This window comes from Octodon degus, unplaced genomic scaffold, assembly GCF_000260255.1.
Source record: "Octodon degus isolate 3935 unplaced genomic scaffold, OctDeg1.0 scaffold00261, whole genome shotgun sequence".
NCBI lineage: Eukaryota > Metazoa > Chordata > Mammalia > Rodentia > Octodontidae > Octodon > Octodon degus.
In genome coordinates, this window is record NW_004524837.1 from 607198 (window position 1) to 631870 (window position 24673).

Below are 24673 nucleotides of genomic sequence, written 5' to 3' on the forward strand. Positions count from 1 at the left end.
AAAAAAAAAAAACAGCAAGAGGGCTGAGACTGCTAACTTCAGGACTTATTACAAACTTACAGTAAAATGCCCAGTGTGCTGTTGGTGAAAGAAAAGACAAGAAGATCAATGGAGCAGAGCAAAAGCCCAGAAATAGGAGCAAAAAATACAATTCACTCATCCTTCATGAAGGAACAAAGCCAATACAATAGTAAAATGGTTAGATTTTCAACAAATGGTGCTGGTATAGTTGGACATCTATATGCAAAAATATGAATCTAAACACTAACCTTACAGCTTTCACAAAATCTATCTCAAAATGGATCACAGACTTAAAACTTCTAGAAAACATGTAGGACAAAGCTCGGTGGCCTTGTGGTTTGGCATCAACAGTGAAAATGAGATTTTAGATACAACACTAAAGACAACTCTTGAAAGAAAGAATTGACAAGTGAGACATCATTAAAATTAATTCTGCTCTGTGAGAGATGTCATGAAGAGAATTAGAGCTTAAGTTAAAGACTGAAAGAAAGGATATATAATCGCATATCTGATAAAGGACTTCATCTACAGTGTACAAAAACACAGTTGGCTTGGCCAAAAGAAAACAAGCAATTCAATTTTTAAAATGGGCTAAAGATCTGAACAAACACCTTCAAAAGAAGATGGAAATGTGGGAAGTAAACGCATGAAAAGCTGTTGCACATCACGTCATTGCAGAGTTACAAATGCAAAGAGCAATGAGATACCACTAAATGCCTGCCAGAAAGGCTAAAATCCAGTGCTCTGACCACACCAAGGGCTGGGGTGAGGATGGGCAGCAACACGAGCTCTCATTCATCGCTGGAAATGTAAAACACTAGAACCACTTTGGTGATACTGGTAATTTCATACAAAACCAATTATAATCTTACTATATGACCCAACTATTATGCTCCTTGGTATTTTCCCAAATGAGCTGAAGAATTATATCCATACAAAAAATCCTGTACATTGAGTTTATAGTGGTATAATTCATAATTGACCAATCCTGGAAGTAACCAATGTGTTCTTCAGTTTGTGAATGGATAAAAACTATGATACATCCATACAGTATAATATTGTTCACTGATAAAACAAGTTAACTATCAATGCACAAAAATCACACAGAGGAAGCTTAAATTCATATCACTAAGGGAAATAAGATAATCTATAAAGTTACATTCTATGTGATACCAATTATATGAGACTCTGGAAAGCCAAAACTATGGAGACAAGAAAACAACTATTGTTGCTGGGGCAGAAAGGAGTAGGCGAATCACAGAGACAATGAACTTTCTTGCATGATACTGCCATGCTAGAACATGACATTGTGCGTCTGACAAAATCCTTAGAGCAGAGACACAAGGACAAATGTGCTGCACTATTACCAGATGCCAGTGACTGCAAATGTATTGGAGAAGAGGATGCGGGGGTGAGGGAGGTGGGAGGAGGCTTACAAGAACTCTGTACTTTCTGCTCATTTTTTTTTTGTGAACCTAAACTGCTCTAATTAAAACATAGGAACACAGACAGAAATATGTTATCTTAGGGATGGGTATACATGGATGATAATTCAAAATCAGGGTCACTTTTCTACAAATGTTTAGTGACTCGGTCCTGTGCATGAGCTGCTGAGTCCTGGTCATTTGTAGACGGGGTTCTAGCAAAGAAGTCTGCCATAGTAGAGACAGGGGATTAGCGTTAGGTGATTTTTGTGCCATCAAGAATTAATTTAATCAATAAATTTTACTGACAAACATATGTAAAGGTCTTAAGAGTTTCTTTTCTTATTTGAGTTGGACCCATGGGGGCTCTACCACTAAGCTATATATTGCCAGACCTACTTATTTTTTTCTTTGGAGCCAAAAATCTCTGAATTGGTATTAACTCCCACTGAATATTTCCAAATTTTTCATATTGAGTAGGATGAACCCCAGCAAGCCCTGCAGGTTAGAGGTTGCCTTCAGTATCTGCCAGTCCCCTTAAGAATTAGATTCTCACTTCATAATTTCAATGTAATTGCTAAAGTAACACACTGTATACAAAGGCAAAATCCTTGTGCTATTTTATATAAGAGACTCTGTAGATTCTCAAGGACAAAACAGTAGAAAGGATCCCCTACAGGAGTAAGCAGAGAAAACCCTGCATTGCAGGTAGGAAGGAGTGCTACCAGATCGAGGAAGCCATTGGCACAGTGCTATCTCTCCCATGTCTCAGGCCTTCTTATTCTTCTGTATCTTAATTGTGAGAATCTATGGGCTTCAGAGGAAACATAATAAATTATTATGAAGAAGATAAAAATTCTATTTTACAGACTAAAAAACTTTAGTAGAAAAAATATGTACTGCAAATCCTCAGCAGATACAATTGTTTTTGCACAGCAGATAACCTTCTCACTGACAGTGTGACAAGGCCATTGTGTGCTGCTTCTGCTCTGTGCAAGAGATGCCAAGCCCACCGGGGTGTGACCCCTGCCCAGGGGGAGCCCTGCTCTGTAGGAGCTGTGTCGATGCCCCAGGCCAGGTGGTGTGCGTGCCACACCTGTACAGGCCAGGTGCTGGGCCCCCCACCCAGGAAACACCCATCCCGGTGATGTCACATGAGAGGGCTGCAGCTCCTTCAGAGCCAGAAGCCACCACGTGCAACTGTGGCCACAAGGGGTGTTCAGGTAAATGAGGCCGAGGCTGGCCTTTCCCTCTACACTTCTGTTCATAGCTCTCTGCTTTTAAGAAAGAACAAAACAAGTTTTAAAGATTTCTATAGCAAAATGCCTGTGGGGAAAGGAGACACATGAAGTATCAGTAACTTACATTTTTAGTCAGTTATTGGGACTGACACTTTACTCACAGTATTGCATGTAATTTTTACAGAAATCCTATAAAATATGTCTTTTCATCTTTATTTTTAACATCTAGTAATAAAGTCTTACAAAAATTAAAGCCTGTCTTATGGATCAAAACTAGGAAGAAGTAGCCAGTGAGATAGCTCAGTGGTGTAAAGCACCTGCTTAGGCATGCACAGGGACTACAGTTCGATCCCCAGCACCACATGCCATGCCAGCCCCACCCCTAGGGCAGGCTGAGCTGGCCACTGAAAAATAAAAAAAAAAAAAAGTAAGAAGAAGGACACAGACAGACAGAGGCACAGAGACACAGATAGAATGACAGACAGAGAGAGAGACAGAGAGACAGAACAGGAGAGAAGAAGGGTGAGTGGGTGGGAAGATAGAGGCATTGTTCTACACACACACACACACACACACACACACACACACACACCCTTATTTTCTCATTTACTAAAATGTAACATCCTATGGAGACAATTACATCCTCTGAGTCTCCTGGACAGAGGCATATTTTCAAGGTCTTCATCGAAATGATGAATCTTGAATTTTATAAATAGTTGAAAGTGAAACTTTCTTTAATAAAGAACTTACAGTACCAGTGGAAAGATCTACAAGATTATTAATGAATAAACATGAACGTACCTATTGTATTGTGCTGCACCCCAACCTATAATAGGAATATTTAAAATTATATAGATACTCTATTATAAAAGAATACCTTATGTGACATGGGCTTATTTTAGGGCTCTGTCAAAACAGAGCTGTCATTATAACGTCAAAAAAGGAGTTAATTTCTTTCCATCTCCATAGCCCACTCTCCCAGCTATTGTTCCTGTCATCTCCAGAACCCAAAGTGACTTTTCTGGAGGTGGTTCTTAAAAGACTAAAACACCATGCTCCTGCCTGCTGGGGTGACATGCTGCTGCTCTTGTCTTTGTCTTTCCCTTTGTTGCATCTCTACTAGTTTCCTTTCTTTCTCCTGTGAATGTTCTCATTCCTGTCCTGTGCTTTTCATGGCCAGTTGGTCATGAAGTTGTCTGCACTCGAGTTCCTTCATCTTGGTGATTTTGCTTCTGGCAACCAACATCAACTGACCCTCTCATTGCCAAGATGGCCATGACTGACTGCCCACAGGGCTTGAGGTACATTGATTGCATGAGACCAGTTTCTTGGGATGAGAATGAGCCAAAGCTCTCAGCATCATGCTGTGGCTGCGTGTGACACATGCATCTGCTCTCTGATGAGGTAGGCACCAACACAGTGGCCTGGAAGCACAGGTGCAGCAAGAAGAGCATCCCCCTGCTGGCCTCTCCGCACACACTCAGAACACCATAAGGGCTGGCCCTGTAGTTACAATATGTACACTGGAGCTTGGGGGTTATTTTTTAGCTTTTAGCACCTCAAAGCACATCTGTGCCTTTGCTCTTGAAAAATCTCTGAGTTGCACACTAGGAGCTTCTGTAACAGGAGTGCACATATTCATCCCTTCATTATTCACCTACAACTTGGAAAGGTTATTTTTGGTCATTTGCTGACCTATCTGGCCCTTGGAGCTTTCCCCTAACGTGGCACAGCCAAGCCAAAAGCAGAAGCCCCACCCAGGGATCGTGACTGGAGAGGCTGTAGTAAGCACCATGATGTGTGTGAGCACCCATGACAGAAACCACCATAGAGCCTAGTCCCTTTCATGTGGAATTCAGTGTACCTCAAAGTTTGAAAAATCCTCCAATGTCAGTGATGATCTCCGAATACTTTCCTCAAAGCTTTCCTATTCTGTTATTCCAAACCAAACCCAGTCAAGGTTCTTGCTCTACCCTACATTGTTTCTTCCCTTGTATCCTGTTTAGGTGGTTTGTGAGCACCTCACCCTACCGGGTCCCCTCATTTGCATGGCACTGCAACTATGAAGAAACCAGTCTTATTCTTCTACAGAGGGTTTCTCTGTTTCCTCACAGTGCTATTTCACTTACTCTTCTAACTCCTGTCTTTTCTGCATATTAAAATTAGCGTTAGTGGGATATAAGTAATCAAACAGGAATGCCATACTTACAAATGTGAAACTAAACCTTACTAATAACTGAACTAAAATAACAGGCTTCAAAAGGAGAGCACAGGCCCCTTGCCATTGCTTCTGTCCAGGCAAGCTTTTAGACAAGGCCACTTTGCAGGGGCCCTGCCTGCTGCCTTCTGCTAGAAGGCGAGCTGTCCGGATGCTCAGTTTGACTACTGCATTAGTGGTGACCACCTGGCCTCTCTGGGCATAGGCTTGGCTTTTCTTTTACAATCAAATAGCACTTCGTGGGGTGGATTTGGACCTTAAGAATACCATGCTCTCCAGCAGTTTTCGTTTGTTCTCAAAGCTCAAGAGATTCTTGTCAAATCAATCTCTTTTTTAAAAAAACTGGGAAAAAAAGTATATACTTAGGATTAGCCAGCTGGAATCAGTTCAGATGATCGGAATTTCGTTGTCAACATCCAATGTACCATCATCAGGAGCCAGTCAAACATATGCCTTTTTTTCTCCATCAGGCCTGATTAGGGTAATGACCTTGGCAACATCAATGTCATACAGCTTCTTTACAACTTGTTTGATTCGGTGCTTATTGGCTTTGACATCCACAATGAACATGAATGTATTGTTGTCCTCGATCTTTTTCATGACACTGTGGTCATGGCACTGAGGTGAACAAGGAAGCCCCTGCCCCTCCTAAAGCTGAATCCAAAGTGAAATCTTTGAAGGCCAAGAAGGCTGTGGAGAAAGGCATCCACAGTAGCAAAAAGAAGAAGATAGGAAAAAAAAAAAAAAAAGAAGAAGATACGAGCGTCGCCTACCTTCCACTGTCCCAAGACACTGGGGCTTCGGAGGCAGCCCAAATACTCTCAGAAGAGCACCTCCAAGAGAAACAAGCTTGAACATTATGCTATCGTCAAATCTGATATTTCTTTAGGGGTTGAAAAATGCTTGCTCTTTAAATCTTGCATTTAAATATCCTGCATAAATTACGTGCACTTTTTCATAATAAAGAAATTTTATTACCCAAGGGTAAACTACAGTCCCTTCTGCAAAGACAGGGCTAATACTTTTCTCTTAGTTACAGTTTTTCAAATAAAGACTTGGTATGACAGTCACCTCAACCAGGAGAGTAATATTTTTCTGCTTTTTTAGTATTAGCATAGCTTCACCATCATTCATTTATTCAATACTGTATAATTATTTTTAGTAGTTGTTCTTTTGTATGGTGAGCACATTGGCTGCAGGGGTTGCACTCTGAACATTTAGCAAATGACTGAAACACTGAAGTCAATTTTTAAATGAAAGCATAATTTATATACAAATACATCGGACCTCAGCTTTGCCTTGGAATAACTGTGGGCAAATGTCACATTTGTGTACCAAAGGCTTCTTCTGAGGACAGGGTGGAGGCATGCACTTCAAGGACCATGGCTGGGCTCCTGCTTTGTGGGTTTGTTGTTTTCTTTTCTTTCCCCCACTTGATACAATCTAATTATTTTCAGATGTATGCTGTAGACTAGGTAAGGCATCAGGGCTGGTAAATTCAGCCACATCCTGCTACTGGGGAAAGCTTGACATAAAAAGCTTACAGAGTTAGGAAGCTTTTCTTTCATCTACATTCAGCTGAAGAAATACTGAAGTTCTGCAGGATGCCAGATACCATATCCCTCCTTAGGACACCTGAGGAGGAATATATAAAATAGATAAGATATGTCTGTGCTTGGCTGGCAAATCAGGCAGCTCTTAAGGCTTAAGATTTTATTAATACTACTGTGTCTCTCAAAAATATCACCGTCATCAAGGCAGACAAAGGAGAGCATGCTTGCAAGCCCACAACCCCGGGATCCTGTCTGAGGCAGGAGAATCCCGACTTTGAGTTCATCCTAGGCAATTTAGCAACTAAAGCAGACTTTGTTTCAAAATAAAAATAAAAAGGGCTGAGATGCAGCTCAGTGTGAAGGTCTGGAGTTCATTCTGAAAAAGAAAATCTCACCATGAAAGACAACTATGAATAGACAATAAAGGTCCTAGCTGTGTTCTGCCTATTGGCTTTGATGAGAATTGAGTCAAGCAGATGTCGTGAAGTTGTGTCCTTGCAAGTGAGAGCTATAGCAGAGATTCTGTAGTAGGAAGACAGGCCCAGGAGACCTTTGGAAGGGCCGACGTATTCCACTTGCCCATCCCTGAGGGGTCCAAATGTGACCTCTTCAGTCTTCTGTGGCCTGAGATATAAGTATCTTGATCCCTTTTAGACCTCATAAGAAGAAAAAAAAGTCCAAGCACGTCAGTGGCGGCAGAATCTTCAACTATTGCCCAAAGTTCCAAACAGCACTGTCCTCTCTGAATGGTAGCTAAATGAAGAATGCAATTGGAAACAAAGAATATGGAATTGTCTGCTAAATATGATATTGCCTTACTCATAGGAAAATTGAAGAATTTAAATATTCTAATCATCAAAGTTAAACTATCACATGTTAAGGGATATTTAATTTGAATGAGGATGTGAATATTAATGATAAAAATTAAAGTCATTCTGTTTTCCACAGTGATATGTGTGCGCCATGCTTATAGCAGCATGGTTTGTCATAACTAAATCTTGGAAACAACCCAAATGCCCATCAGTGGAGGAATGGATGGAAAAGATATGGTCGTTTTATTTAATGGAGTACTACTTACTCAGCCAGACAGAAGAATAAACTTGAGACTTTTATAGTTAAAAGGATGCAACTCGAGAACATAAGTGAAATAAATCAGACCCACATGTATAAACATCATATTGTCTCCCTAGCATAAGAAACTGAGAGTAAATAAGTTTTAAAATGTATAATATGTATTGTGGCCTTGGAAGAAACTGCAAAAGAGAAGCGAAACTTGATGGTAGAAAGGAGAAAGGAAGGGAAGAGGAAAAATATTTATATTTGCCTGATACTTAAGATGGTTATACAGTGAGTTTCTCTTAATTCGTTTATAGGAAAAGATTGTGCTAATATTGTCTGGACAGTATTTCATGCATATATCTCATACTCTGAGTACTATGAAGATACTAATATGCAATGTTTTAATTATCATTACTCTCTCATCTTGTTTTGAAAGTTTGCTTTATTTTTTTCTTCTCTTTAAAATAATAATAAAAAATTAAAGATAAACTCCATGAAGGGACTTGCCACTCCAATATATCTAGAATATTTATTTATTTATACTGGGGCTTGAACTCAGGATCTCACGCTTGCCAGGCAGGTGCTTAAGTGGCCGAGCTATCTTCCCAGCTCCAATTTATATTTTGGCCAAACAAGTTAAAAAATGCTCAGAAGCAGAAGATTCCAGGACAGCAGGCAAAACCAAGCTCCAGCTTGGGGCTCACACTAGGCAGGGTGAGTGGTCAGGTTCCCTGCACCTCCCCTCTCCAGCTGTGTTACTGGGTCCCAGGGCTTCCTGAGCACTTTTGGCTGTTGTTTATGAGCTTACAAAAAGAATCATTCTTTCTGGATAGGGCTTCTAAACTGACTAGGGAAGCAGAGGTTAAAGGTGATTTTTCTTGATAAACTTCTAAGGTATGTATTTAAGGAGGATTTCTCTGTTCTGCTTCTCTGTGACAGTCCACTTCATCTCATGTGTCCGTCTTCTGCAAAGTAAATAACAGTGCTGTGTATTTAGTGTGGCAGGACTTCTTTCAGGCAGGAATGAAAAATCACTTTGTTCTAGATGATACACTGTGTAGAATTTGTGGTACTGAAGTCAACAAAGCATGTTTCATCAACACTTAATCAGTTCATTCTTGAATTAATTTTTTTTTTTTCCGGAGCCGGGGATTGAACTCAGGCCCTTGCTCTTGCCAGGGAATCACTTATTCCACTGAGCCATCTCCCCTGCCCCAAGTTCATTCTTTCTTTCCTTCCTCTTCTTTTTTTTTTCCCCAATGTGGCACTGGGTATTGAACTCAGAATCTTGTGCTTGCCAGGCAGGCACTTAAACTGCCGAGCTATATCCCTAGTCCCCAGTTCATCCTTTCAATAAGTAAGGGTTAAGCATCTGTATTGTGGTGTCACAACCAGATTTTAGCAGTTTCCTTGACATCTTTACCAGGCACTGTATACACAATCTTTTTAGCTATCCAAAGAAATGGATGGTGATTTTATTTAGGAGCTCATGACAAAAGAACTTAATGAACTCATCTGAGTGCCTGTCTCCATCATCTGAGGATATTATTATCCTTACTAAATAAATCACAACTCTGGCAAATATGACACTAAAATCTGGCATGTGAGAAAGTGTACCAAGCAGCATGCTTTGATTACCTCTTTGGCTGATGTGTGTGTCATTAACCGGGTCGTCTGGAGAGCCTGGGCTTGCAGATCCTGGGGGAAGCCTGTCAGGCAATTCCTGTTTTCATTCCTGTGAGCCCATATTAAAGATAAATAGCATGGGTGCTCGAATGTTAAATTTCCCCCGGAGGATGTTTCAGTCTGTCTTTGTTTGAGAGCAACCCCCCAGCACCTTTTTCTAAGCAGATGGGCTCAGAATCCAGGATTAATAGCTTCATGAAACTAGGTTAAGGAACTCTGTAAAAAGGTAAGCATGCTCACGCAATTCTCCCAGCAGGGATGTGTCATTCTGTAGAGGCCTGGATGGAATAGTAGAAAAAAATGTTAGCGTTTCTTTTCTGATGTCTGTCAGGGGCAGAGAGCTGCCTAAACCAGGCTCCATTTTCTCATAAAGAACTATGTTGTGTCACAGCACTCTGGGGACAATCACCTGTAAAAGCGTGAGGAAACTGGAAAAATGCCTATTTGGGCAACTTAATAAGGAGACATTGGCTCAAATGAGCTGTGGCCAAAAACAAAGAATTGTGAGGTTCTCCACTGCAGTTCACATTCCAAAGGAAGCACTGCACAGCAGTCTGCGAGGCTCCTGGCCTTTTCTGCAAACTGGCCATGGCCGTGCTCAACCCATGGAGCAGAAGAGCTTGGAAATCTGAAGCCCACACTGCTATTTGAAAGGTGAGATGTATGACTGACACACAGCGGGAGCTAGCATAATGCGAATGAGGGCAGTGATGCCACTTGTTCAAGGTCAAACTGTTGTAGAATGTATGGCTGGCATGGCATCTGTGGAGTTACAGACTGAAAGCAGGCAGGAGCAATGATTCTTCCAGTGCATAGATTGGGTCACCATTTAAAATCTGCTTAGAAAGCAACATCAACTTGAAAGGATATACGTAGGGCAAATATTACTTTTGTGGTTGGAAGGATGAACTGGTGGCTAAGAGGTAAAATTCTGGAATTAAAACCTCTATCCTGGGTCCTGCTCTGGAACTGATGGTTCTGTACTGGATGGAAGGCTGAGTTTCTGCAGTCAGTTGGACCTCACTGCACTTCCTGAATTGTTATCCAAAATCTTTATTATTATTAAATTCATTTTAATAGGCTCCTGAAAACAAAAAATGTAGACATATCTTGGGGACATCATATGATGTCTTGATAGACATATATATTGTACAGTTTAAATCAGGTGAACCATATCTGTTTAAATCACGTTAACCCATTTTTTTCTGTGTAGATCCTCATACTAAGTGATGAGCAATCCAAAGACGAAAATGAACCCAATTCATCTTCTTATGGTCAGGGTGTACCTGAAGTGGAACAAGGTGGGAACTGACTCCATCTTTGAATGAATAAATCAACAAACACCCGATGCCTATGAGATGCGTTCCTATACAGGATCGTTTAGAAAGGCCGTCCATTCTCCTAGAAACTTCTACGCTGTGCTTCTGTCCTAAAATGTGTCATACTGACTCATGTGAGTTTTGGGGTTAAGGTCCAGATCCTACCCCTCTCCCCACTACCACAGACATCTCCATACATGCAGGAACAATTGCCACAGTCTCCCATTTCTTTCTTTCTTTCTTTCTTTCTTTCTTTCTTTCTTTCTTTCTTTCTTTCTTTCTTTCTTTCTCTTTCTTTTTCTGTATTTAGTATGGGGTCTACAGGGTCTCACTACATAGATCGGTGGTGATCCTCCTGTTTTCAGTCTACCAAGAGCTGGGATTACAGGCGTGTGCCACAATGCCCAGTCTCAATTGCTGTTTCAGCGTGGACTGGGGGCGGGGCCGGCACGACTTGTGGTACCGGGATCAAACCCCAGTCCCTAGCACTTGGCCTAAGCAGGCGCTTTAGTCTGCTGAGCTATCTGGCCAGCCCCCAGTCGCTCATTTTGCTGCCTGGAAGTACTTTGTTCAAGCAGACCAGGCATATTGGATTTGGTTTCACCCCTTTGGGCCCCTCCCCCACAGGGCTGGGTCATCTCAATGTACGCGCCTTTGGCTCCTTGTGGCAAATCTTGCAGCCTCTGTTTTTATTTTACCTTCTTTATTGGAAGAGCCATAGTTTTGCCAAAAATTGCAAAGTGGATGCTTTCGAGGAAAACTTGGAGGGAGGGAGGATTCCTCTTTGACTTAATCTCTTTCTATAAGTGAAAACATTGGTTTCAAAGTTACATGCCAAAAAATCACAGAAATAGATTTATTTGCAGGGTGGGTTGAAGGGGCAGAGTAATAGAAAAGATTTAAAGGGAAATATTTTTATCAAAACAATGACTCATCCTATAGTCAAAGACCTCAAATTGTAATATTTTCTTCTAAATCCATGTTAAAATGTTGACAGACAGCTGCTCCAGAACATGCTCCAAATTCCTCTCTGATGTTATAACTGTAACTTCCCCGCGTTCACTCATCCATTTGCTTTCATTTCTGTTGTTTGTTTTTATCCCTTTGCTGTCTACAAAAAGAATGTTCCATGTATTTTATCAAGAAGAGGAGAGGAGGGGGCTTCAACTAATCCCTGACAAAAGGATGCCCAGAGAGAGGGCATTTGGTGAAGTGGTTAAGGGGTAATATTCTCTGGAAGGAAGAAGCTGTATCCCCTGTCCCCAATCCTAGGATACACAGGCAAGTGGGGTTTGGTGACCTCCTGTGGGTTGAGGGAGAAGAGGTCGCATGCCTTCCCCGGCTGCAGCAGCGGGAGGCTCTCCCGGTGAGAGGTGAGCCCAGGGTCACGAACCGCAGCAGGTGGTGGGCAGGCAGCCGAGCGCGGGCGGAGACTGACGCGAGTGGGCGCATTGACAATGACAGAGCAGCCCAAGGAAACCATCGCTATGGAGCTATCAGCTATCATGAGCGGGCTGGAAGGCGCGGTCCCTTCTCTCCACGTAGGAGGGAGCTGAGCTTTGGGTAGCAGAGCTAGTGCAATGGCCCAGGAAGAACACCCGCCTGCACCGAGGCCGGGGGGGGGGGAGCCTTCAAGTGGGACTGTGGGCAGGGCTGGGCTCTCACTTGGTGCAGGTGCAGAGGGACGAGCTGGCCAGGTGCGCAGCCGCCCGGCGTCTCCACTGGCCCCACATGAGTGCTGTTTAGCATGCATCTCAGCTGGATTCTGCTCCCAGGGGCCAAAAGGGATGGGGATGGGCAGCAATGAGGGTGCAGAGACAGAGGTGCACAGATACGGACAGGCACAGTCAGAAACTGTCAGGGAGAATGAAGGTTGGAGGAGGATAACAGGGAGATTCCCCAGCAGAGATGGTCAGGAGAAAGCCTTCCTTGTGAAGCATTTTGCTTCCTGTTCCTAAACTCCATGACTTCCTTTTAACAAGGATATTTAACACAAACTTTTTTTTTAAGATGGAGAAAAAGATAGAGTCCTGGAAAGTGAATGCATCTCCTCACCCTCCAGGGCCCCTCCTTGGTTCCCTCCCTTGACACTGGCTACCCTCTAGGTCACTAACAGATCCTCTGGGGACATGAATGATATGGCTTTCATCCATTCCTATTGAGTTGGGTTTTATTTGGCAAAAACATCTCTGTGCTTTTTGGAATGCATTATCTTTATTTTATTTAAAAGTTTTAACCATTTATTTATTTATTTTTGGCAGAACCGGGGATTGAACTCAAATCCTTGCATTTGCCAGTCAAGTGCTTATCCTACTGAGCCATCTCCCCGGCCCTAACCATTCATTTAAAAAGAGAGTTTGTGAAGCAACGAAGAGTGCATAGCTTGGCACCAGAGTAGGTGGGTACAGGCATTGAGAGTCTAACTGTCCTGGGTTAGCCCTCTGGCCACTTTCTGAGCTGTGCATGGAACACACACATGATTCATTTTCACTGGTCCTGTGTCTTTACCCGAAGCAAAAAAGAGTAATCCTGTATTCCTAGCCACTTTAGATTAAGTAGGAAAAAATACTTTTCTAGTGTATATAGCAAAATTGAGTACATATTATGAGTGATGATTAATCACATTAGTCTCTTCTGCTCCTTCCTCCCTGAAGCATTTGCAGGGTGATGGGTGACAGCCAGACAAAGGTGAGTCCCACCTTCCAAACTTTTCCCAAACGGCAGGGGATCTTGGAGGCACTACAGTACTTTGAACTTTCCTCAGAGTGCACGGAATGACTGTCTCTTGGGTGCACTAGCTGAAGTAAATGAGACTATTTCCAGCTAGACAGTTTTCAGTGAGTTGTTGAATTCTGAGATTTCATGAAATGAAAACTGCACAGCTTGGATAATTTTAACGTGCTCAGTCCTCTTTCCAGAATGAAATTTTCTGTGTTCACCTCATCCAGCTCAGAATTTCTATCTTCTCATTGATGATTTTAGTTTTACTTTTCACTAGACAGAAGCATTAAAAGAGTGATGTATATGCTGACATTCTCTCCCTGTGGGCCCAATGTCACAGCAGACCAAAAGCAGATGATGATTCCGAAGGTCTTGCTCTCCAGGCACCCTCCTGAGGTTTGCGTCTGTTCCTTTGTCCACACTTCATTGCAGGATGTCTTCCTCCATCCTATGCCGCCCAGGTCCCCTGTCAGCCTGTGCTTATGTGGGCACATCTGCTGTCAGTCAAGAGCCCACTTTCCCTTTTCATCAGCAGCTGCTGGACATGGGAACCATATTAAACTCAGAACCACATTTAAGCTTATCAGACTCATGTTTATTCTTTTAATCCAAAAGTGAACTTTAGGAAATTTTAGGTCTTCAAAGCTTTTCAGTGTTAGACAATAGTGACTAAAGTAAATATTCTTAACTTTAGATTATAAACATCAATGTGGACCTAGTTAATGAGCTCATTTTTGCCAGATCATATATTCTACCAACTATCTGCATATGGCGACCCCACTCCTGGGGGTTATGTTCTGGGATTTTTCCATAATTGCTAAAACCTAGGACATTGAGCATAGTGGCTCTTTTCCACACAATTCTTTAGTGATAACCTTTCCCTGCAGGGCAGCTAGGGTTTTCTGATTGAAAGAAGCCAATTGTTCTCCCATTTCATCTTAAACAGGTCGTAATTGAGTGAGCCATTATGGGCCTGAAACCTTGTATAGTTCACTTTTATCATCCTGTTTTATAGTTACAGCCTCAGTGAATGACTGCATTTGCTTGACCTTTGAGAAAAAGCACCAATAATAAGCAAGAGCTCTTGCACTAAGTCTCAACCCCTTGGGAATGAGGACATTTCCTACTTCCTGCCACATGCAGGGGCCTACATGTAGCCCAGTTGTCTACACCACCATGCTCCTTTGTATGGGCACAATTTTAAACATGGATGTATAGAAATGACAAACCCATAAACAACAAGGGGTTTTTACAGGGGATCCATGTATTACTGACACTAATATATCTGAGTAGGACTGAAAAACTCAAAAGATTTCGTTTTTAAAAAGTATTATAATAAAAGGATACATCACTATTAATCTCCTCACTTTAATCCCAAGAATACTTCCCCTCACTTTAAACAGGGGTCCAGGGGACCCTGTTCCTCTCATCCATCCTATAGGGATGGTTGATTGCATCAGGATGTTCAACTTGTCTTAGTTTTGGCATCATGTGAAACTGGGACTTGGTAACATGTAGTATCGGTGGCTCCTGTTTTAAATGACTCATCCATACTTTACCCTGTACTCCCCAAACTCACCTAGCTCTTGCAGTGTCTGACCCTGTAGCTTCTTGTCATATGTGGGAACATTGCTGGCTCCTAAAGTTTGCTGTTGCGGTTGGTATTGGCACCAGACTCGTTCATATGTGTCTCTCTGGCTACCGTGGACACATCATTTGGTTGAACTGATCATTGGGGTTTTCATTTGATCTGTGGGGTCATCTTCAGGGTCAGTGCTGAGGGTGTCCACCTCTCCTTTTCTCCAGTGGACACAAGCCTTTCTTTAAATGCTGTGAACATAGCCTTCTAGGACCTTAAGCACACATGGCAAAGGCAGGTTTAGAGCCAGCATTGACTGCTTTAGATGCTGAGTTTATTGAGTAAATTGAAGTGGCAGGTTGATTTTAGAATCTTACACTCAAAGAATTTAACCTGTCCTATTTCATGACCCTTAATGAGTCCTCTGGCATGGCATGTGAGGTACCATGGTGTGACTCATTTTTAAATGGTCAAGAGGGATGCCAGCCCTATATGGTGCCAGGTTTTAGTGTTCCCACCCCAGAGCTCTGTAGGTAAGCACATGCCCTTGGAGCTCGCAGCATATCTCTACGCAAATGAGAAAGCACAAGATGACAGGATATTTCTTTGGTGTGTTACAAATTCTTTGTAACTCATACATTGATTTTTCTCTCTCAATGAGGTAAAATAATTCCTTGGAATTCATAAGTTAAGTACACATATTAGGCAGGCATGCGCATTGTTCTTTTTTGACTCCAGTAGGATGCTTGCAAACAGTACCCAGTGTTGCTTCATCTGTTGGGCTCCTTTCTTTCTTTCTTTTTTTTTTTCCTTGCTTTGATCAAACTTTTATTTATTTATTTATTTATTTTTTCAAAGTTTTATTGATAAACAGATAGCAATGAGACAGTTTCAAATCAAATCGGAATGGGCTCCTTTCTGAATTAAAAGGTGATCACTTTCATTTCCATGAGCAGAGGCAGCAACCGCTGAATAAACATACAGCGCTCCCTGTATCCTCTTCAACTGGGCTTCTGCACCCCACCCACAAGCAACCAGGCTGGATTTTGACCTGTTCTGTGGCTGGAAATCAGTGATGACAGCAGTTTGACATATAGCGAAAAGGAAAGTCTGGACCAGGGACTTGGGGACATGCCTTCAGAGTTGGAGGATAGGCATGGTGTGAGGCTCAGTGAGACCTGTGGCTCATGGAAATGTTGACCATGAGTTGGAAAGAAGAAAAGGGCAAGTCCAACGTCAACCTCTCAGTTATTTAGAGCTTTAGAAACGTTTGAAAAGAACATTCTTTAACTCCCTAAAGTCCTTTTAGCATCTAGATTCAAGCTGAAGATACAAAATCAGCTGCCTTGCTTGTGGCACTGGTTCAAGGCAGAGGTTGGTGATGCTGAGCGTGGAAGTCCGTAAAGAGGGTTTCCGCTGTCTGGCTGCGTGTAACTGCTTCTAGAGGTGGGCGTGCCATGTGCCTGCTTCCATGTATGTCTGAGAGTCACATTCGTGTTTCTTCTGGCTCTGCATGAAGTGTGCTGGGTGCTGGGAACAGAATTTCTGCAGAGTTGAGAGGAGAGGAACTTCAAATAAAGAGAAATAGTTGTAGCTCAAAACCCTTTGTGCAGCATTTCAGTGCAACCCTTCCAGGCTCCTCTGTGCACAGCCTTGTCTGCCCAGTTTTTGCTTTCTTTTGCTTCCTGCTAGGAGCTGGTTCTTGAATCAGTCCTGGCTCCATTGGCTTGTGTTCCTGGGCATGCTTTTGGGAAAATTCTTGCTAGGTGACCTGTTGAAGTGTCAGTTCTGAGCATGGACTTGGACACAACAGGCACATACCCTTTAACATAATGAATTACTCCTTTCATAGCTGCCCGTCCCTCTGATAGCCCTCCTAGAAGTTGTGCATGCTTCCCAAAACATCTCCTGATGCTCCTGGCTCAACGAGTCACCGAATCACGAGCATAACAGCAGAGAGATTCCCTCACACAGAAGGTAACATAGCAGAAGTTGTGGCTGTGGCTGTGACAACCTGGGCCTGGCCCTAGTTTTAAACTTACAAGGCAGCTTGAGAGCTGTGCATCTGTCCCAGCCCAGCTGTCCCCTCTGGTAACCAGAAGAAATAACTTCCCTTGCGGCCTGTGATTCCATCCTATATTCTCTCCAGCAGTGACTCCAGGAGGCTGACCACTTCTCCTAGCTTAGTTTCTGGAACTTGTTATTATGTATGACTGTAAAATATAGGCTTTTAAATGCCCTGGCAGAACAGAGACCCTCTCATACACAGCCACCCAAGGTGACTGAAAGAGGAAGCTGTCACTTAAGTCAATTGGTTTATGCTGAGGCATTTGCATGGGTTAAAATGGAAAACATCCTTTGAATGCATTTGCAAATGCTTTTCTTTCACACTGATGAAAGCCAAGTATTAGAATGGCAGGTTGAAATTTTCTTTCATGTGAAGTAAGAGACATCTTTGCTTGTTAATATCCTTTGATGTCTGTCTGGCAATGGGGACAGTAAATATAATGAGAGCATTCTATATCAGACATTTTGTTAATGTTGGGCTCAAACAGTTCCTGCCAGTAAAGCATTCTGAGTTTTAATACATGCAGACTTTTGAAGTCCTCTTTTCTCACCAGGCATAAGACTTTCTCCAGGACTGCAGTGAGGGCAGTGAGGCCCTCAAATTAGTCTTGCCATTGAGAAAAGACAGCCCTGTTCTTTCTCAAGCAGGTCCATAGAAATTCTGGGGACGCTGGCCTTGCAGCCCTGGCCCAGGCCATGCACAGCCCTGAGTGCCCATATCTGCTGTGCTGTGGCTGTATTGTGTCCTAAACCTTCTAGACAACTCACCCTGATGATGCCAGGTTGACCAGGTCACTCTTTTGCTTCAAATGTTTCCACAATTCCCCACATCTATCAGAATTTAATTTTAAACCCAGAGATTTAGAAGTAAGACCTTTCTAGCTGATTGTGGCACCTTCCTGTTGCTGCTGCCTCTCCACATGCGGCCCTGAGCTGTGGCCTCTGCAGGGACATCTCCACTACTAACCCCCCAGTGTGCCTAGGACACTCCCATCTGGAGCCCTCACACCCATGAGGCAAGGCCAGATCTGGAACCTAGTGAGCAAGCCTAGCAAATAATATGGAGCCTAAGCCAATTCTCTTAACACTTGCAAGAAGAGGGTCATGAACTTGGCTCCTGTGTAGCTGTACTAGTTAGAGAAATGCATGTTCAGTCTCCCCTCTGGGACAGGGCACAAACCCTCCCTGTAACACAAGATACAAAGTGAATTCTGCAAATTGGTTGAATACACTCCCAATACATTTCTTTTTCTAAAATACATTTAAAAAGCAGATGAAACAAATAAAAAATCAGACTTGATTCTTTCTCCTCAGATGATGCATTTGCTGTGTGCAGTGTGATCCAATGAGCTGGTGGGACAAGCAAGTCCTTTGTAGACCACCTTCCTTGGGACTTTTGGTGTCTTTGTGACCTCAAGGTGATGAGGAGTTGCACTTTGGCACCGTCCAGCTGGGATTTGGCAAGGTGCAGGAATGGTAAGCTGGTGTGACTCTCTCTCTAACAATGTGTTTTAGAAGCCATGTTTCTGCCAGGAGAAGCTGGATGTGCTGTGGAATCTGGGTCTGATCATCCTTAATCTTGTCCCATTGCCATTTCTGCTGGGCTTTGTTCCAAAAAAAATCCAATGTCCATCCTATCTAAGAAGCAGGGTACGCTGTGGTCAGTTGTTGACTATCTCAGGATGCTGCTGGGCCCCTGAGAACTTGGACTGGGGCTCCCCTTCCTCGCTGGCATCTTTTCCTCCTGGATCACCCAGGTCCCAAAAGTTTGCTGTTTGCTTTAGAACACTCAACTTTCACTGGCCAACTACAACGTCAATGTCAGAGATTCCGAAAATACCCCTACTAGCATTGAGCATGTCCCCAAACATCTCTGCTATCTCCAGGAATCTCCTGGATGGCTGATTACCTCAAAAGCAGCCAACATCTCACCTGGAACAGCCTTGGTTCTCATTATCCAGCAAAGGCCCAGCCTGATCAGGCTGTCTTCTCCCATCTTTCTCTCCCTTAGTCTCCCACCTTAGAAGTCTTTCCTTTGGAAAGAGAAAGGCCTCCTGCTGCCCCTGTCACTCTCCTTGGACTCTAACTGTGATGGAAGCCAGCTGCTCTCTCAACTCAAGTCACCTTTCTTCATACCAGTGTAGAAACCCCCTAGAAGATGAATCCCCTAAGGCAACTCTTTACTCAGCACTTTTCAAGCTAAGAGAAGAAAACAGCAAAGCAGACACTACTGAGCTAGCATAGTACTTCCTAGAAGCCAAGTTCAACACTACGTAGACTGGAATTAGAGGTCTCTAATACTTGCCCTGGGATCACCCTACCCCTGAACTTCCCTTATCCCATCAGGAATCTCCATTGTAGCCTCTTGTTTGTGTTGCATCTTGGGAAATACTAATACTCTGTTTCAGTTCCCAGCCACACTGGGTCCCCATGCCCACCTGACCAAACATATTATTCCAGAAAACTAATTTAGTTTTGCCACCAATCAAATTCATCTCTGGCCATCATGTTTGTTGGTCCTAATCCTGAGCCATTTCTGCCTCCTGACTGGCCTAACTTGACTCCTCATGAAGCTGACTCCATGGAGCACTGTGATCACCCTGCAATGAATGGCATGGTGTTCAGCCCTCAGCTCTGTTGTGGGGACAGCCAGGTGCTGGTATGTGCTCAGGAATGAAGGTTGCTCTATAGTCAAATGTCCTGAAGTATTGTTCCACTTCATCACTATTTAGTCACTTTTATTATTGCCTTATGCCAGTGTTTTTAATGCACCAGTGTTTTTTTTTTTTTTTTTTTTTGTTTTTTTTTTAGAAACTATCTTGGGTCCTCTGAAAAAGTCAAGAAGACACAGGACCAGGTTCAATCCCCGGTGTGCCATGCTATCCCTACCCCTGGGGAGTGCTGAGACAGCAAATGGAACTGGGCATTGTGGCACACACCTATAATCCCAGCGCGTGGGAGGCTGAAAACAGGCAGATCAATATAAATCCAATCTACATAGTAAGACCCCATAGACCCTGTACTAAATGCATAAAAAAAAGAAGTGAAGAAAGTATGTGTATATCACGATTCTGCCATAGACCTGTTTCCGTCTGCTCAGTTATTGTGCAACAAAGGAAGTCAGTATCAAACAAACATTTTTCAGAGGATGACAATGTATCATCCAGGAAAGATACATTATTTGTAATCTCCAGTTTCCCTATTTAAAGATAAAGTGATTTTTAATAATGTCAGTAAAATTGATCATATGTTAAACTAAGCTAAATTACAAGTCCTCTCACACAGTGCCTCAAAGTCCTAAGAAGCTGTCATCTGCACTCCAATGCTCTGTTCGTGGAGCAGAAGACTGAAGCTGGTCCATTAGTGGAGCTATTAGAAAATGGAGAGTGAGGGAATTTTCAAAAGCTTAGAGTTGTTTTGGGGCGGGGCCAGCATGGCACACCGGGGATTGAATCCCAGGATTAAACCCTGATCCCGGTGTCTGTCTAAACTGGCACTTTAATCCGCTGAACTATCTGGCCAGCACTGTTTTGGTGAAGCCTTTGTTGTAGCTTCCATCATGAAAAATTTTGTGGTCAGACAGGTTAGAAATCAAAACTACAAAAGAAAATGTTTAAATCCTAAATATCATATTTATTAAAGGATCATTTGCTGGTCTACTGGAATTTCCTTCTTTTCACATGTACTTTCTACATAGCAGCCAAGAAGGCAGGACACTGTTTTGTATAAAGGGAAGAAAGCAGAGCCAGAGAGGGTGCATGCTTTTCCCCAAAATGCTTCTGCTGCGTACGTGGACTAGAAATCCTGGGCTCATTCCAATGCTCTACAAAGCCACCCTTAATTTCTAAACCTACCAGTTTTCATGATCACTTACAATTTGAAGGCATTCCTGAGAACAGTGTAAACAAAGCAGTAGTTTCCCCCATAGGAGGTAGCAGCAGGCAGTTGAAAGGCAGCGCATTCTATACACATCCTCCCACTGCTGCTGTTAGGGCCAAAGGAAGCCTGGGGACTGAACAGAATGGTGGGGTAGACTTTCACTGCAGCCCTGGTCTGTGCGACTCTCTAGACTAGACCATTTAAACAGGAAATACCTTAAAAGCCTCATTCAGTTCATTAAACATATTTTGGAGGAAGATTGAACTTGTTCTATAGACCTACAGAGGCCGAAAGCATGTGAAATTCAAACCAAACAATATGCTGAAATAAAGTACCTCAGTTAATTATGCTGTGCGAGAAGTGGTTCATTTTGACTCATGGTTTTGGAGGTTCCAGCCCAAGATACTTTGCTTTGGGCCTCTGGTGCATATGGATGCTGGGTGACAGTGATGGGGATTACATAGTGGAGCAAACGTCTCAAGAGCCAAGAAGCAATAAGAGAGAGGATAAGAGGTTGGAGTCTCACAGTCCCCTTCAGGACCATGTTTGCAGTGAACTAAGGGTCTCCTACCACCCCTCACCTCTTAAAGGTCCCTTCATGTCTCCATCACTCTTAGGAGACCCAGCCTTTACTGTATGGGCTTTTGAGGGGTGTTTAAGATCTAGACTACAATGGCCATTGATTGCGAGCCTCCCGAGGACGTGGTTGTTTGAACATGAGCGTGTGTTGCTGTCATCTCTCTGTGACCTGCAGATGATGGCAGGGAGTTGAGGAGGAGGTGGTGAAGTCCCTACATGTTAATTTGCCTAAGTCCCAGGCACCTGCTCAGCACTCCTGTCTGCTCACAGAAGTGCCTTCTTGGCTTTAATTCCTCTAGTTGCAGATGATCACAAAGATGGATATGTCTTTAAATCATAACCATCCAAACTATTAATAATATGCTCAATCCAGCAAGCAAGAAGAAAAACCCCATTACATGTGATTTTAATTCATTCAGTGGATAACAATAATGCTGATTCCTTACTCGAGCACACAAAGGATGATAAATGGCCTCCAATCTAGAAACATGTGGAACCAAAGGCAGTGCTAATCTCCAAAAGAAGATGGTGTTGATGACATCATACATGGATATAGAGATGGGTCACAGAGAGGGCTGGAGGCATTGCTTCGCACTGATTTCTTGTGATATCAATAGATTTTGGTGAAGAAAGTTTTTGCAAATAGAGTAGGGAATCATGGGGTGAGTTTTTAGATTTTGTTATCAATAGAATGCTTAGCATCTGTGATGAACTGATGTCACCTGCCATCTCAGGGTGATGTAGCAAAATGCTCTGAATTCATATGAGGCTGTTAAGAGTGCTTTAAAATATGTGGCATGTTAATCATCTTTTAAAATCTAGCAGATTCTGAACTCGCAAGCACTTGTGACCATGAGGGTCCTGGCCACGGGGCTTGAAGAAGGCTGAAGTGGAACTAGGCTGGAGCAAGCCACCCTGCTCTAAAGTGTGCTCTGTTGCTGCCACCACCTGGCTGGTTGCCTGCTCCGGTGCCCTCTGCTCCCCCCACCCACAACACAAAGTAGGTTAAAAGGACCCCAGCCTGGTGCTCCACCCAGGACCAAGATGAATAATGAATAAAATGAGGTGAGAAATCCTACAAAAAATTTTGTAAATTTTTAAAGAAATTACATCCTAAAGTTAAATTATTGGGCCAATGGTGGAAGATAAGGTGTTATTTACTTTTGATAAATAATTTCATGTCCATATTCACCATCACTGTATGCTGTCATCATCATTCAATAAGTATTTTTTTTTAATGTGCCATAAGCACCTGCCTGGCAAGTGCAAGGTCCCAAGTTCAATCCTCAATACTGTGAAAAAATAAATAAAATAAAACACCTAATTATATCATGCAGAAATCCAATAAAGTAAAAAAAAAGTCTAAAACTTCTAGAAACCTCTTTCACTGTCCTATTCCTTGGCTTGGTGTTATTACATATATCTAAATTAAAAACAAGAAAAAGGCCAAACTTTGCCTGAGGAAAGTGCCCAAGAAATGATGAAAGAGGAAGAGGAAATATGAAAGCCTAAATCCGTGGCTGCCCCATAAGGTGCCCTCAAAAAAGAACACGTAAATGTAGTATTCATTGGGCACGTAGATGGGGGCAAGCCAATCATTGGAGGACAAATAGTGTGTCTGACTGGAATGGTTGACAAAAGGACACTTGAAAAATATGAAAGAGAAGCTAAGGAAAAAAACAGAGAAATTTGGCACTTGTCTTGGGCCTTACACACAAATCAGGAAGAACAAGACAAGGGTGAAACAGTAGAAGTGGGTCGTGCTTACATTGAAACAGAAAAGAAACACTTCACAATTCTGGATGCCCCGGCCATAAATGTTTCATTCTAAATATGGTTGGTGGTGCCTCTCAAGCTGATACGGCTGTGTTGGTGATCTCAGCCAGGAAAGGAGAGTTTGAAACTGGACTTGGAAAAAGGAAGACGAACCAGAGAACATGCAATTTTGACAAAAACAGCAGGTGTAAAACACTTAATTGTGCTTATTAATAAGATGGATAATCCAGCAGTAAACTGGAGCAATGAGAGGTATGAAGAATGCAAAGAGAAGCTAGTGCCATTTTTGAAAAAGGTTGACTTCGATCTCAAAAAGAACATTCATTTTATGCCCTGCTCAGGATTGACTGGAGCAAATCTCAAAGAGCAATCAGATTTCTGTCCTTGGTACATTGGATTACCATTATTCCATACTTGGATAACTTGCCAAACTTCAATAGATGGACCAGTCAGGCTGCCAACTGTGGGTAAGTACAAGGATGGCACTGTGGCCCTGGGAAAGCTGGAATCAGGATCTATTTGTAAAGGCCAGCAGCTTGTAGTGATGCTGAACAAGCACGATATGGAAGTGCTTGGAATGCTTTCTGATGCTGTAGAAAAAGATTCTGTAGCCCCAGGTGAAAACCTCATAATCAGGCTGAAAGGAATTGAAGAGGAGGAGATTCTTCGAGGATTCATATTCTGTGATCCTAATAACCTCGGTCATTCTGGACATACGTTTGATGTCCAGATCGTGATTATAGAGTACAAATCCATCATCTGCCCAGGATATAATGCGGGGTTGCATATTCATCCCTGTACTGAGGGGGTTGAAATAAAAACTTTAATCTGCTTGGTAGACAAAAAAATCAGGAGAAAAAAGTAAGACTCATCCCTTTTTATGAAACAGGATCAAGTATGTATTGCTTGTTTAAAGACAGCAGGAGGGGCTGGGGAGGTGGCTCAGTGGAATAAGTGCTACCCTAGCAAGCAAGCACAAGGGCCTGAGTTCAATCCCTGGTTCCACAAAAATAAATAAATAAATAAATAAATAAATAAATAGACAGCAGGAATCACCTGCCTTGAAACCTTTAAAGCCTTCCCTCAGATGGGTCATTTTATCTTAAGAGATGAGGGTAAGACCCCTGCAATTGGAAATGTTCTGAAACTGGTTCCAGAGAAAGACTAAGCATTTCTCTCAATGACCCTGCACAATACTGTGAGGAAAATTGACAGCAAAAGCCTACTTCATACCGCCTTCTCTTATTTTCTGCCCATTTATAAACCTCTCCCCATATTTTGCAAAAGAAAAAAACTCATAGCAAAAGCCCATTATGTCAGTTTTCTCATACTGAGAGCTCTTCTATGCCACCGTTGAGTTTTTCTGAAGATGACCCCCCTCCCCACACTGCTTCCTTGGGCAGATTTGGCAATAACTTCGTAAGTGATGTGGACGTAATGGCATACAATAATGAAAACCTATAGACAATTTTGTTTATCGTTGCCCCTTTAGGCATAATTAGTCTTTTTCCCAGGCAGATCATTCTGAGTGTATGAGTGTGTGTGTACATG

At 42.6% G+C, this 24673-nt stretch overlaps 1 pseudogene; it reads left to right on the top strand.

The window, feature by feature from the left end:
• The window catches only part of LOC101589522, a 45997-nt pseudogene extending 21572 nt beyond the window's left edge, over nt 1-24425 (top strand).
• Nucleotides 24426-24673: the final 248 nt, after the last annotated feature.